The following is an 11,130-nucleotide window of genomic DNA, read 5'->3' as shown; positions in this document are numbered from 1 at the left end:
CACCGTTATACATCATTTTATAGGAGTGCAACACAGTAGAGCGCTCGCATCTTTAAGCTTGTCGCAACAGATACCAGAGCAGAAGGGTATAGATCATATAATTTCTCACGAAGATGTTTATCAACTGAAACTGTTACCTATACAAGAGCAACAGGAATTGCCTGCCCCGAGCGACTGCACTCACCGCAGGCATGCGTGCGTGACATGGAGGAAGGAAACTCAGGAGAGGCCCTGACGTCACTCTTTGTGAAGCTAAAGTGAAACCGGAGGTTGGCATTGCTCATGGCGTTGCTTCGCCTATCGGGCCAGCTCTCCTCTGTTTTTTTCATTTCTTGCGAAACCACGCCGCGCTGCGCGTAACCGATCTGCTCGGACGTGCGCGCTCCGCAGCAATACTAAACAATCGCGATGTCTAATTGCATTACCGTTGCAGAAGTCATGTTAAAAGAAATTCATAATGAACTTCGCAAATTGGGCTGTGAGGTCGAATCGACTGCTTTTACCGGCTTTTATGAAAATAAACATGCCTCATAAGGCCAGCCAAAGAACTGTTCTCATCAACCGCAGGTACCGGCTGCTGCACAGTTCTCGCGTGTTTAAAAAAAAAAAAAGGTTACCTTTATCGCTGCCTTCCACTTGCTTTTCTCTGCTTGGGCTATACGCTGTGAAAATTTTAACACCCTTAAGGGTGTAAATGACTTGTCCCATGGGTGACAACCTTCTTGGGTGTATTGCTACAAGCCAAGCAAAGGGGTGTAAATTACCACCTCACAAGGGAAAGGATCTTATTATGACGTCACCTTGCCTATGGGTGTAAAACAAAGAACACCCTTTCTATAAGGGTGTAACACAGACACCACCTTTCAATACGGCTGTAGCATCGTCAACACCCTTCCAAAAGAGTGTTATTCGTGCAAGTATTTTAGCGTTAACTACAGCCATGTAGTTAATGGACACACTAGCTGTTGCGAATGCTGCCTAGCCTTAGCTATGGTACTACCTTGTTCAGTATGAGCCAGAACTCGTGAGGCGTCGTCATATTACGCTTCTGGTCTCTCATGTGGTAGCATATATAACGTGCGACCCTTTCAGGCAAAAAATTTAATTTTCACGATCGCAGCAATGCACACACCCTATGCTTTTCGTCATCTTCCACTGCAGCGACAGTACAGTGCCGGCAGGATCCAGAGCGCAATAACAAAGCGCGCTGCACTAAGGACACGAAATCTCCTGCGCCTTGGTGCACCAGTACTCATCACTCCTGGAAACAGCACACAACCAAAAGCATGGCGTTACATGCATTTCTGAAATAATTAAAAACCTCCACTTTTCTTGGTCAAAAGTTTTCGCAGCGACACCAGCTTCACCAGGAGGGAAAGCCACCACAGCTCGTTGTTGTAGCTTATATTGAATGCAATAAAGCGCATGCAATGCATGGGTTGGCGACGGTAACCAGTGCAGTACTACAGAAGCGTACGTTTGCCTGTCAAGCAGTTTCTTGCCATTTTAAGCACATATTTTATACCTCTATTCGTTAAAGTTATCATTTATCTCCACGGGATGCTTCTACTAGTACCTTCACATATATAATGACTTAAAGGTAGCACTGAAAGCCAAAGAACAAAGTGCAACAAAGCGCTTCCTCTTAGAATAATGTTTCAGCATTTACAAACAAAGCTGCATGTGTAGCTGTGCATGCTGTTTAATATATAAGCATGCACTATTTCCTGAAATTTCTGAAGGCTCCATTTACTGCCAGTGACCTGCTTACAGCCAATAATTTAGTTTATTTTTCACCCTGTGCTTGCACTGAATATCCAACAGGCATTGTAAGTTAAGCTATCAGAATAACAGTCACCTAGTTTCTAAGGTTACCTAATTCAACAAAATCATTCTAAAATTTCTGACGAAATGTCAGGAGAAAAGTATTTATTATTTCATTAAAGAGAAATGGTTACATAATAAAGTTTGCACATTTTAAAAGTAAAAAAGAAGATAAGGAATAAAACCATAACAATACAAAGACAAACACCGAATAATGGCACAGGCTTGTTCAAATAAATTTTAAGCAGAAACGTTTTTTTAAATAACCTCATACCAACTATCACATGTTTTCATTCGAAAAGCACTGCATCTTGTTATAAAGTCCGAAAATAACTGGCCACATAAGAAAGAACAAGTCTGAGTGTGTCTATGTGTGTCTATGGAATAACTAGTGAGCACTGCACAAAAGTTGAACATGAAAACTAGTACTAGTAAAGACATATACTTCGCTCAGCTGAACTCCAAAATATTGCAAATATCACAAAGATAGCATAAAAACTGGGCAGGACAGAGCACTGACTGTTATGGTTGCAATATGCACACATAATCTAGACAAAAAGTCAAAACTAAACTTTCGGAAATGGTCATGTCTCTCCATGAGACCACTGAGGAACAAAAGGTATATCTTTTATAATTCCATCTCATAGATTACTGATCTGATTAAACTTTAGACACATGACCCCTTGTGTGTCACAAATGCCCTGTTCTCATTACCAGCCTTAGTGAAAAAATGACGCACTAATGTTCTGAAGAAACACCGGTAAAATTGCTGCTTGTTATCAACTTGCTGTTGTGACAGCACACTTGTGTGCAGTTGTAAACGCAGTTTCCTATAGGGCTCAAGCACCATGTTTTGGCTGCGCAGGTACCGTCTACCGAACACCTGGTTCAAGATAGCTTGCATCTCGGAGTGTGCAGCCACACTCGTGGCACAGCATTCTTTTTTTAACTTGCCAGTTGATAAAGACTCAGCAGCTGCAATCACCTGCGACTGCTCGTAAAGGTGCCATAAGGTCAGGCAACAAACACAGATACCACGTAGCAAAACTTTCAGAGTGCGTTGTGTGGGTCGAGGTGTGTAATTTGTGCTTTAGTTCGGCAGCAGTGCCACAGTCGCAACTATTCATTGCAGCTGCTAAATTTCAACCACATCAACAAAATAAATTAGGACGGTTCCTTCAGTACGGTGGCAGATGCTCAGCTGCAGGCTTTCTAGAAACATGCATTATCTTCAGACAGTCCCAGTACAGCCCGTAGCACCTGTTTCAAGCACTCCAGACAAGTACCCCGATTACATTGTACACTGAGCACCTGATGTCCATTTACCTATAGAGGCAAGGTAGCCCCTAGAACACGTTTCGTGACAGGCATGGCGGACAATTTGTTTCCTGAAATGCAAGTGCCATTTGGCACTTGATTGCCTGTAGTGTCCTTTACATCTAAATGAATATTGAATACGTAGTGGTAACATGAAGACCACAAGAGAAGCCAACCGCCATCAACTGTGTGGCAAACCTGGGTGCAAGCTATTCTCTTATCAAATATACCTTTAGGCATTGCGACCAATGTGCTCCCAAGATGTATGAGGCATTAGTCATTGCAGAGCTGCAAGGACATGATAATCCTAGGATGATTATATTCTTGAGGCTTTTTTCCCAGCTTTCAATCTTTTGAAAGGTGTATACTGTAGTCATGAAAACAAAAATGCTACAGCTGGGGTGTGGTAAGTTTCGCGTCTTATTTTCTAGCAGGTCACTGAAACGATCCACGATCACAAATTCAAATGCTGTCACCTCATTAGACATTCAAATTTCTTAAACACTAAGAAAACCAGATAGGCATTAGAGTGAGCATCACTCAAATACATTACACTGGTATAAAAGTTATTGCATCGCTTTTGCCAGGTAAAAATGTTAGAAACATGAAAAATGTTCAGATTCTACGGCCAACCGTTAGAAGTAAAAAAAAGATCATTAAGCTTTCTTAAAGGGGTTCAGAAGCTTTACAACTGGAAGTCTTGGTGATGGACACCCTGATAGATAAGCTGCCATTCCACTGAGACGAGAATGTTGAGGACTTCGCATGGAAGTCTGCGAGACACTGAAGAGTAGTTCTTGGTCCACATGAAAGAGGTTGCTTGCATACACAACGTCTGGGCCACCATACTGAATGCATGGTGTTACCGGAACTTTTTCTCCCTGCATTGTGGTAAAAAAGCATGGTTAAGTGTAGACGATATCCAAGATGCAAAGAAGTGGTGAGGCCTGCAGACAGGACACAAGAGTAGCGAAGTGGACAACACAAACGCGAAAAACACGAAAAATTTCATTAAATTGTTTTAATACATAAAATTTTTGTACTATGTGCCATTCCTTATGAGGGTTCATAAACGCAACATATTTCATATATAAGCAGGTATAATTATCAGCTTGGTCAGTTTGTACAAGCTCGTTTGAGGCAAGAAATCAAGTTTCACAAAGACAACCTCAACATTTTGACATGCATGACATGCAGTCCTGTGAGTGGGAAGTGCACGGTTCAAGAAAAACAAATTAAAACTGGCGCACTGATCCTGAAAAAAGATAATTGATAGGTTTTAATAGCACAAGGGCATCTTTGGACAAAGAGCGCCAAGTCTATACTGCGAAAGTTAAACTTAGGGCATCTTTACAAAGCAAATATATAAAGATGACTGATGCCTCTCTGCACTGTAGTTGCTTTGCTCTAGCATGAAGTCATTTTAATGCATGCACACGTACATACACACGCTACACCCAAGTGTAACAGCTGCAGAATTCAAATTATGAATAAAGGGAAAATCAGAGATCCACCCGTTCGTAGCATTTGCTACAAAGGAAACCCATACGGGTTCTTCAAAGGAAAAGCCTCATAGTTGAAAAAAAATTCGTCCTGGTCTGGGACGAATTAAATTTGCACAGCAACGAAGTTGCAACCTTTAACACTTGATCCCGAGCTGTACTAGTGACTGGAGGTAGTACCAACATCGCCAATGACGCGTCGCACTCTTTCTGCCCGATGTTATGCTGCTCTGACTGTCAAAGATGAGTTACAGTCGGCATTGAGGGCAACCTGCCCTCAAGAGCAGCATTTATTTTTGTGTTATTTCTAACCAAATACCAACAAAGTAATACATTTTTAGAATGTAAATGACACCGAAAGAATGAGTACATAAATATTTGGAAAATTTGGTACATTTTTCCGGAATTAACTTGGGGGTTAAGGGGTGAAGCGGCAATCCCGAAACTAGAACAAGTTTTGACATCTTTGCATCTTCGCTCCCAGTGAATGCTGGAAAATATGTTAGCATTCTGTAGTTTTGTCCAACGATGCAAAAGGGATCCTTAATAACTAAAGAAATAAACGGAAAGGTATCATGAAGCATATTTCGTTAATGTAATGCAGAATCACTCAACTTCTGTTACTATATAATATCCACTCGATTCACCTGCACTTTCTGAACTAGTTCAGGAGGTGCTGCATTTAACAACTCGTTCCACCAGTTCAACATGGCAGCAACTGCACGTTGTGATTTGTTTTTCTTAGTGCAGGCTTTGTTTTGTACAGGGCGAGTTCACAGCATTCCCTGCACTTGGCCGAAAGGTAGTGCATGTTTACGCAGCAGGTGTGGTGCCGCTTCTGCACGAGCGAGGTGCAGAAATCAGAGTTCCATACAATAATTACTAGACGGAACTCTGGCACTAGTGTCTACAGGAGCTAAAACAAGAACGGTTGTATCAGCATGATAATTATGGGAAGTACATGGATTTGCCTAAACTTCGTCTGTTCGACTTCAAACGGCTTTGTGACTTTGTAAACGAGTCATTTTCAACAATATACTGCATAATAAATAATTAAATAAACATCAATAATATCGTCCGACGACAGGATTCGAAATCAGGAACTCTAGAACAGAAGTCTGGTATTGAAACCATTAAACGACGGACGCATGTAATCACAAGCGAGTGCAACGCCCTTATGAATTTCTTGCGGGCATACCAGTGCCTTGAGACGCTTGCTGTGTTTCTATTTGGCCACCTGGACAAGCTCAATTGTTGCAATTAATAGCAATTATGCGTGTTGGCGGCGTGTTCTGCACATCGAAGACTATAGACAGCGCTAAAATTTACGACAAGATTTATATAGCGTATAATATACAAAGCCACAAGAACGTCTGAATTCACAAGCACGAAGATCAGACAAATGCTCCCATGTGCTTCCCATCATTCCCATGGTGGTACGACTGCAGCGCCAGAGTTCCCTCTAGTAATTACTGTAAGAAACTATGGCAGAAATAACCGAAGTGCCTGGCATTTTGTTCTGAAGTAATAAACTAACTTTTGATGTCCCATAAACCTTACTGGTCATTAATTCCAAGTTTTAGTGCAGCCACATGTCTAGTAGGCAATTGTGGTATTTTGCGTAAACATTGCAAAGCCAACTGTGATGAAAGTTCACTCTGGTAAATTGGTTATGATCGAGTAGCATAGACTACTGAAGCAATTTCAGCAATATCTGGAAGGCTAGTGAAGTAATTTTCTTATTAGGTGCCTTTAAACAGCATTCGAGCATATGACACATGAACCTCAGATATGCAGATATTTCCTTGACTCAGCAAGAAGCGATGCTTCATGTCCCACGAGGCTACTTCAATCAAAGCAGTATTGGTGCTCTCTAAAACCAATGCTAATGCAGATGATCCAAATATTTTTCAGGGGCAACAGTTATGCCTGAAACCATGTTAGATTAGTTTTTTAAACACATGATCAGACCATGTTAGAAGTGCTTCTTAAAATCCTCCTATTTATTAGACTAGTCATATCTCTGTACACAAAGGCTGTTAATTAGGTCCCATGCTATCTATACATCATCTTAACAAAAACTTCACTTAGTAATACACATGCTGTGATAAGATTTCTTTGAGACCACATTGAGATGCTGTACAAGGCGAATTCATTATTTTAATATGAAGCTCCTGTTCTTCCAAATGAGAAGAAAGGGAATTGAGGGTCAACATTTTTTCTTAATCACAGCTGCAAGATGCCAGGGAAGGCACGTGGAAACTCATTTGTAATTTTCTATTGAAATGTAGAAATGATAAAGGGAAATGAAAAAGGTAAGAAAAACAGCCATGAGTGGAGAACGAACCTGCAACCTTTGCATTAGGCATTCGATGCACTAACCACTGTGCTACGAAGGCAGCATTCAACCGTCCACAATGGCCCCTCAGATTTTCGACGCTCGAACGCGGCCGTAGTACCACAGTGGTTAGTATATCGCATGCGTAATGTGAACGTTATGGGTCCGTTCCCCACCCACAAGTAGATGTCTTTTCGTCCGCTTTCACTTGCCTTGAATTTAGCATTTCTATACTTCATATAAAAACTTAATACATGTTCCTGTATGCTTTCCTTGGCCTCATTATCTGCTGGCTTCTTCCAGTTCTGTTACTTCCAACACATATACATATTCTCATCTGGTAAGCTAACAGCTTTTGCATGACGCTGGAATGCAATATAAAACATTATTGCAGGGTAGTGTTACGTAGAAAGCCTTACATTGCCCAGGCAATGTGCTTTAATGTCAATCTAAAAAAAGACAATTCCCACTCTAGACAGGACTGCTGTGTAATGCTGTGTATAACAGCGTTTAAAGAAAACAACTTGTTCAGAAATAAAGCCATCAAACAACGAGGAAATATGAAAACTAGATGAAAATCTGTGCAGTTGCATGTTAAAAATTTTGCACAGCTACAGATGAAGATATAATGAAGAAAAGTGCGAGGATGGTTTATTTTGGAAACACGAGGCAATGTACTTGAAAGATGCATATGAGCTTACATGTGGAGACATGTTGTTTATGTAGCAGCTAAACTACGAACAGGCCTAGAACACACTGATACAAGGTGCCGAGCATGTAAATCTCATCGTGGCCTTAAGTCAAAGAATCATGGCTCTTTCTCATGATTCGCTACACATGGCTGGCGCACAAAACTTAGCCGCTTCTATAAATGCTTTGTAAGTACCAGATGGTCTGTGTGACTTGTGCAAGCTTTAAATATGTACAAGTGCCACGTAACTGGACAGAAGCAAGGTAATCTCGTTTGCCATCGTTTAGAGCAAGTGAAACCAATTTTTGCATTTTTCCTAAATAGGCACGTAGTTATTAACGATTATTTAACTGCTCAAATAATATATCCAAAGCAAAAGTGTCAGTGCGAAAATTGTAGAGCATCCTGAAAAATTCCCAATCCGGCTTCTTACTGCTCAATACATGCAATAGAATTTTTTTGTCAAGCTTGAAAGAAGCCTGTGAATACGTGCAAGTGCCGCGCAGCTAACCACTCGTGCACCTGAACACCATTTGGCTCCTTCATTCAGGCTTGAAAAAAAAATTTCTGAGAAGAATATTTTAGAACTTGATTAATTATTATTGGCTATGTTTTAGGAAAAATGCATGAAATACTGTGACTGCCACCTCCATTTTCGGCGACATAAATTGACTTCATTGTCATGTCCAAATCCAGCTATACATGGTGCGTGTTTGAGCTGGTTCTGTAATTTAGGCTGGTTTTGACCAATTGAAGCTTCGCACCCTAGTAATGGAATCAACAGCGTAACAAGAAGTTGGTAATAAACGGTCGCTGTCAGTACTCCATACTCCTTTAACCTAGTGCAAAGTGCTTGTGAGCCAAGAAGTTGGTAGTTCTAAGCAGTATTTCTCATACTTACCTGGTGTTATAGCCCACTTACTATGGTGCCATGCTGGTCACAGCTTCATCTAGGCCATGGCAGCTGCTCTCCAATGGGGGTAAAATTCAATAACGCTTATGCACTTAGATTCAGGTGCACATTAAAGAAGGCCAGGTGCCTAAAACCTCATGTTGTGACTTTGGCATGTAACAACCGAGAATTTAATCTTAAAATCTAAAGTTGCTTTATTGGAAGCAGGATATCATGAGTTTTTACTGCACTTCCATGGCACCAAGAAGCTCCGAGTAGATAAAAACAATTTCTTAGACAATGTCCATATCTTGCAAACATTTAGAAACACTTCCCTGCATGCACCTCTGTTGCTGTTGTATTAAGTTCCGTATGCCAAGGCGGGTAGGATGCTAGAACATCTTTCAAACCTGTTTTTTTACCTCTTTAAAGTTGGTTATGTTGTATCTCTCTGTGTGCCGAATGCACATTTCACTGCATCAATTTCTTCAGAAAATGCACTCCTCTTCATTAATTTGTGCATGCAAAAAGGGTGCAGTAGAACTGCTTTCTGAAGATCTGTACAACAAGCAAAAACGATTCTATGTAGGCTGCACAAAAAGAAAGGATTGTTTTGTAAATATGTTATTTAGTTCTAAAAAAAAGGCAGCTGTCAGTATTCTGTTCCAAAGTGAAAATTGCCCCTACCTGGCTCCGCTTAATTTTCCGGTGTTGATGGTCCATTCGGGGGCACTCAATTGACGGGCTGCACTTTGGCCATGTCGCGTGTGCTGTTACCAGGCCCAAGGTCGATCGACATCCTCACCAAAAGTCGAGTCCAAACTTTATAACAGAAACATCTGATCATTTTGCTATCAGTTTTGTCATCTTGTGTGTTTCATACACGGCCGTCAGTTAAATATTCCTTCACTTGGATACTGAAAAAATTAAAGCATTTTCTGGCAACCAAGCTGAATACTCAAATGGGGAACATTAAAGAGCAAATACAGTTGTCACATTAGACTGATCAAGTACAGCAGAAATGAAAATAAATATGTCTCTTGGCTTTCAACGCAAGAAACGTAAAAACAGGAACTTGCAGCCACGCCACTTTGAATTTCCCGCGTTTGCTACACCTGACATCAAGTTTGGCATCGTCCGGCACTCAGGGATAGTAATCACTTAAAATTACGATGAACGAGCGTCGGCATAAATTAACGGCATACATAACCGGGCAATATTTGCGCATAATACAACTGCCGTAGCGAAGCTAGTGTCAAATACTCGATGACGCATCTGTGGGCGGTGCGGTTTCGACGAACAATTCAAAAAGGAATGCGAGTTTCACTTATTTCACGCCTACTAAGCTAAGATAGAATTTGAGTTTCCCAGTAAACTATACTAGATATGATGTTTACGCTGCGAATAAAACGCTGGAAATTTTGTTACGTCACACTGCATACGTATGAAAGGGAAGAAATTGCTTTTATTTTATTCTGCCCAGGCGGCATGCAGCAGCTACCACTCTCATGCAACAAAACATGAAAATGGTACTCGCGTCACGGAAAACAAACACATACAGCCCCAACGTTGCGCTCCTTGAAGTTGGAACTAGGCACCATAAAGCCAGTTAGTTTTCTCGTCTTCATAACGCCATGAACACGACCAAGCATTGAGCGAAACAACTATCTGCTCTCTAAAATTATGACCGCTTCCATTTACATACATATCGCTGCCACAATCCGCGGGTAGACTGACAGCAATATATTATGGCAGCGTAAAACAATTTCCACGCTGACTTAGCAGCCGCAGTGTGCGGTAAGTGCCGCAGTTCACGTTTGCCGCTCGAAATTCACACCATGATGACGGGCACTGCATCTTTCACATGAAATATTGCACGCTTTGCTCCAGAGCTCAATAGGAGGGCGAAACGCGTTTGCACCTACTTACCTGAAATCCGCATGCCGGAAACCCGTCGAAGCTTCCGAGAACGGGGCACACCGCCATACACCCGTACGGCCGCTTCACTTGGACGTGAGGAACTTCTATCAAACATTTCACATGCCACATGTCTCACACCGATTGTGCGAACACGAGAAAATGACGCAGGTCGCAATGCGACGCCGTGCAGCCGTGCATCCACAAATGAGCTGCGTGCGCGGACTTGCAGTAAAACAAAACGTTAGGCGCCAGAATATCGGCGGCTCTCGTTACGGAGACGAAGCAGCGGTGTAGCGGAAAAGCACGAATGCATGTTGCCAACTGTTGGTTCCGGCGTTATGCCGGCGGTGGTGGCTTTAGTGGCGTGTGTTGCGGCTGTCAAATTTTTATTTCTTTCCCCCAAACACTATGGTTAAGATCAGTTCCTTGTTTACATATTTTACAGTGTCGCTCGACATTATATTTTTGCCTTTTTATGCGATTAAGCGGTCAATTATGGCCTCCCAGATTTGTGCGCATCAACGTGGCACGCAAATCTCGGAGGCCATGGGACAACGCATTAAGAAAGGCCGTTCTTGTCGTCGCTAACGTTTCATCATCGTTTCTTCAACTGAGATAGAGGCGTAGTGTCCCTTTCCCTGGGGGT

The sequence above is a fragment of the Dermacentor andersoni genome, chromosome 3 (genome assembly GCF_023375885.2).
Source record: "Dermacentor andersoni chromosome 3, qqDerAnde1_hic_scaffold, whole genome shotgun sequence".
Taxonomy (NCBI): domain Eukaryota; kingdom Metazoa; phylum Arthropoda; class Arachnida; order Ixodida; family Ixodidae; genus Dermacentor; species Dermacentor andersoni.
This window is presented reverse-complemented; position numbering follows the sequence as displayed.